Here is a 5,490-nt window from a genome sequence, read left to right on the forward strand (position 1 = left end):
TTCAAAACCGGTCTGGCTTTGACACTTTGTCTCCAGCAATCGGCCGGTGTTCATCACAACCCGGTTCTATATCATATATATATACCAACATGGCATGGTGGAAGTTGAGTTTTCACCCTTCTTCAAATCACAATTGGTCAACCAATAGCAATGTTTTATATCACAGGTATGATTTATTATTGCTGCAACCATAGTTGCTTACCAAGTTGTGTTGGGTATTTTTGACCCGTCCGATGGTAAACCGCCTGGACAGATTTTCCTTATGCAGGCACAGGGATTGCATAATATTGTAAAAATACATAAAGCAGTACTGAAATTCTCATGACAAATCAACACAAAGTGTATCCCGCTGCACGAGGGCAACAAATCAAAGTATTTTCACTAGCTTATTACAAGGCGCTTGAAGGCCCAAAATATGGTGTTTCCAGCAGAACAAGGTTTATGGAGCATCACTCTGATTGACGGATCAAGTCTCATTACCATGTTGATGCGAAGTTGATGGGTCATCTGGCGTCGGCTCAGCCTCCTCTTCCCCACCTAGCGGCTGGAAGTTTGTAGTGGTCCAGTCAATCCGGGTTAAGGCCTGAAAGATAGCTTCTTCACTAATAAGTTCTAACCGATCAATGTCAGGGGCATAAGTGTGCTTACGGATTCCTGGAATAAGATTTTGCGCCTCCGGAATGACAGGGTTAACCCGTTTGTTGTTGGCATCATAATAAGACCGGTGAACCGTCAAGTTATCATCTTCTGCCAGCTGACTCGCCAGAGGACGCATTTCCCTTGTCACTCTTTTAAGGGTTGCATCATCGAAACCTGCTCTGTTTTCTTGTGTGCTTGGAAAGCCTTTGGCAAGGTCGACCGGATCCAAATCAGCTATCCACGCTTTGGCTTGTGTAAGTGCCAACAAAGCGCCGGCCCTGGCAGCAGATCGCTTCACCTCTTCTAGTTGTGCTGGTACCATGGATAGCCTTGCCAGAGTGTCCTTGATCAGTGTTGGGGCCGGATTGTCATAGGATGCTGCGCAGATAACCCGTTGAGCACCGGTGTATAGTTGTTCAAGAAGAGTATATGCTGCTTTCAGCTTCATCTGTACATCTGAGCCCAGATGGGTAATGCGGCTACCTGCAACTGTTTAAGAATTTCATATTTCAACCGGAACCTTACAAGATGGATGTTTCAAATACCTTGCCAGGAGTACTTACCAAATACTGCGGAGGTCATGGCGTTCACTTGACGTTTCAACCCAGAAAGTTCTTCTGCCACCGGTTTAAGAGCAGATTCGGCATCTTCAGCCCGTTTCAGCAATGTGCCCTTCTCAGTGTCCCAATTGGCACGTTCCGTCTTGAATTCTTCCTTCAGTCGTTCTATGGAAGTTAAAGCGGCTCGAAGTTCATCTTTGGCTTTGGACGATTCTTCTTGATGAGATTTGATACTCTCTTGAAGATCAGCAATTTGCGTCCGTTGATGGTTTATGTCAGCCTGTCAACATCAGAGGAGCACATCAATATTTTATCAAAAGTCCCAAGCATACAACTGGTTCTACACTTGGCACTTGAGGGCTAATGCGGATTGCTTCTTTCTTATTGCTTATTCAAAGTCCCAAGGATTCATACAAGTTTCAATCTTGACACTTGGGGGCTAATGCGGATTGCTTCTTTCTTATTGCTTATTCAAAGTCCCAAGGATTCATACAAGTTTCAATCCTGGCACTTGGGGGCTAATGTGTATTTGTTCAAACTACTTAAAAGTCAACAATGTGCAGTTTGGAAATTCAAAGTCCCGGTTTGTTTTTACAAGCTAAACCGACCCTTGGGGGCTACAGGATACAAGGCAGTTAAAATACAAAGATAAGAAGGAAAATGTTTACCTCATAATGTTCCTTCATCAGATTTACCAAGTCAGCCTCATTGTCTCGGCTTGTATAAAGCCAGTTCAAGAATCCGGAATGAAGATCCTAGGCAGAAAGATTAGCATATTTTGACATATCAGTTTCCGTCTTCTTCTTGCCCATTGAAATAAACTCATCCTTGGCGGTATGTTTTGCCAAGATAACTGGATCGCCCGGAGCGGTATAAGCAGTGCCAGTAACAATAACGTCATCATCTTTGGCTGGGCTTGGCGGATTAGCACTTGACTTCAGTGGATCAGCAACCGGGCTTGCAGGTATAGCATGTGGACTGGAGGTATTCTCATGTATGGCCGGATCAGCTTCCAGCGGATCAACATTGATGGTTGGCGCTGGTGGGACAAAATCATCCATGAGATTATCAAGATTTTGATCAGGATTTTCAGGAGCTTTCTCCGGTTCAACTTCACTGGTAGGGGCACTGGTCTTGGTCTTCTTACTCAAACGAGCTTTAGCACTAATATTAAAACAAGGATTAGCATGGTCAACTGAGTTATGAAAGAGAAGGGAAGACTACACACTTACCCAGGGACGGTTTTCAGTGGAGGCAGCTGAGTGGTTGATGAACCGCCAAACGAATTAGAAGATGCCTGATAATTTGAATCAGATGAATTGAGAGGGCATCGGAAGAAACCTTTCAAAAGATAACATTTTTCAGGAGAACAAGCAACCTCTAGACGACATTTCCGGTTTGGGGTATGAGGTAAACCGGAAGAAGTGACATGTTGACCACTGTGCCGGGTTGTGCGACGCCCTTCGTTTTGCTGTGTCTTCAAAGAAAGATTTTGATCCAAATGAGCAACAGGGTGAGAGCATTTCACTTTCCGAACTACACGGCGAAATCGTTGAACCGGCACAAGTTCTGAGTCAGAAGAAAGATAAATTACCTCAACATGATCTGCATGGCTGGCCTCCGCATCATCCTGGGAGTAATCATTATCAGTAAAATATATGGATAGAAGTCAAGGGAGTCAAACTTTACCTCTTCGGCTGAGTCATCGACATCTTCTGGTGGTTCCGAAGACTCAGCAGTTTTCTTTTTGGCAGCTTTCTTGATGACCTTGGTCTTACCACGAGGAGCCTTAGCTACTTTGTCTTGAGATTTCCTTTTCCAAAAGGAGCTACTAGCCTATGGGATTGCACAAAAGGATTATTATAGCAGTGTCAAAGCGGAGAAGGATCAGGAAAAGTACAAGGTTAAAATCTTTACCGCTGGCGGTTTGTTGGAGGCGTAAAAAGGACGCAGACCAATTTGAGTACATACGGTGAGCGGTTCGTCAAGTATTTTCTTTACACTTTCACTGACTTCATCATCAGTCAGTTCTATTTCATTAAACTGTTGTGGATCATTGGTGTTGCCGGTATATTCAAACATCAATCCGGGCCGGCGGCTTAAAGGAAGAATGCACCATGAAATCTAGCAACGGACGAGATCAACACCAGTTAAACCGTTGGCAAGGAGAGCCCGGAGTTTGGCGAGTTGAGGTGCATAGGCTTGTCGATCTTTGGCAGGCAATCTCTGAGGTAAAGGGTGATTATTGCTGTGCCGGTACAGACGGTAGCCCGGCAAGGGATTCCCTTCAGCAGGGGCAGTATTCTGACAGTAGAACCAGGTTTGGTTCCAGTCTTTTGGATGGCTGTGAAGTTTGGCGTGAGGAAAATCAACCTCTTTCCTCTTTTGGATTGACACACCGCCAAGTTCAGTATTAGGTCCATCAAAAAATTCCGTCCGACGATTTAAGTGAAAGAGATCTAGAAAGAGGTCGACAGTTGGTTCTTCTTGCAGATAAACCTCGCAGAATACTTGGAAATTGCATATGTTGGACACATAATTTGGTCCAATATCTTGAGGATGAAGTCGGAGCCTGGCAAGAACATCCCGGAAAAACTTTGATCCGGGAGGACTGAAACCTCGAGCTAAATGTTGCAAGAATACAATCACTTCTCCATCTTGAGGTTCAGGAGGGCACTCAGGGCCAGGAACTCGCCAATGGAGGATATTTTTTGAAGCTAAAGCGCCGGTGGTGACATATTCATTGATTTGCATTTCTGTGATCCGAGACGGAACCCAGTTGCAAGCAGCAAATTGCTTCGTCATCCTACAAAGTCTGTAAAAGGAAAATGGACGGTTTACGATTGGCGGTTCGTATGTGTTTGTCAAATATTAACCCGACAATTCAAGGTATACGTATGAAGTAAACCGGGAATGGCTGTTCAAAGTCTAGATGGTGGTTTAAGAGAGGGGTAATGACATACGACGGATTATCAACATTAAAGGATAAACCGCCCTTTGGAGGCAGAACCCTGAACTGAAAATTTGTTAAGTGTTGTGGAAACAAGTTTCATAAGAAGGTGATATAATTTTGGATCTATCGTTGTTCAAGAGACAATTTTTTCTGAGCTGTACAATGGTGCTAAACAGAACAGAGAAGATTCAGATAATGATTTACACAGGAGCAGTAAGATATTGTAGTATGGCAGATTAAAAGCCACAGATCCGGCCGTAAGGGGAAATTATCAGGTTTATCTAGATTTAGTATGATGCTAAAGGAAAAAGCAGAGGAAGGGCCGATGTACACTGACGAACACCGAAGAAGCTTTGAAACCCTAATACAGATTCAACAAATAATGGGAAGGAGTATGTACCAGGGACACGCAGCGGCGGAGTATCTTCAGAGATCTGGTACGAACAGGGTGATGCAGCGGCCTGGTTGGTGCGGACTGGAAGATCAACGACGACGGCGGCGGCGATACTTGAGGTCTTCGGGTTGCGAGGAGGAAGACGATGCGGTTTGGAAAGGGGGGAAATGGAAGGCGCCCCGGTCTTATTTATAAGGAAAGTGGGGGGAAACACCAGGCGCGAAAATCGAGGAGTTGGAAGCGGCAAAAGAGGATGCAGCTGTCGCCTCGATCTTCGGGAACTAATTAAAGAGAAAGGAATCTTTATAAAAAATTTTATACAGGGATGACGTTGCAATGATTTACTACAGTAACAGAAGATGACGTCGTGGCGATTCACCAAAGTTCACAGGGAAAAGACAATATGGCGGTTTACCAGAATTGCCAGAAATTCAAGGATTGAAGACTGACATGAACAGGTTCAAATCAATCTGGGGCCTAATGTTGAGGATATAACCTCTGAGGGTAAACCGCCCAAGAGGGGCCGGTTCACCTTCAGCTATACTGAAGCCCAAGGAAACCCAGAAGATGGCGCTTTACGGATGAAGCTTAAAGGCCCAGAGCCCGCAGGCAATTTAGGGCCCATAATAGTAAACCGCCATGATTGTATAAACTTGCATTGTAAGATAGGAAAGAAGAGACCGAGGCGGACACTTGTATGAGCCAGCCTCGGGACTTTGTAGACCGGCCGGGGTCCTCCTGAGTATATAAAGGGGTGACCCGGCGGCGGTTTAGGGACAGAGAACAATAACTCGAAGCCAGACAAAGCAGATTCGCTCCCTGGCCTTCGAAACCCCAACAATACTAATCACAACTAGACGTAGGCTTTTACCTTCACCGAAGGGGCCGAACTAGTATAAAACTCTCGTGTCCCCTTGTCCGATTTAACCCCTTCAAGCTAACCC

The sequence above is a fragment of the Triticum dicoccoides genome, chromosome 1A (genome assembly GCF_002162155.2).
Source record: "Triticum dicoccoides isolate Atlit2015 ecotype Zavitan chromosome 1A, WEW_v2.0, whole genome shotgun sequence".
NCBI classification, from domain to species: Eukaryota; Viridiplantae; Streptophyta; class Magnoliopsida; order Poales; family Poaceae; genus Triticum; species Triticum dicoccoides.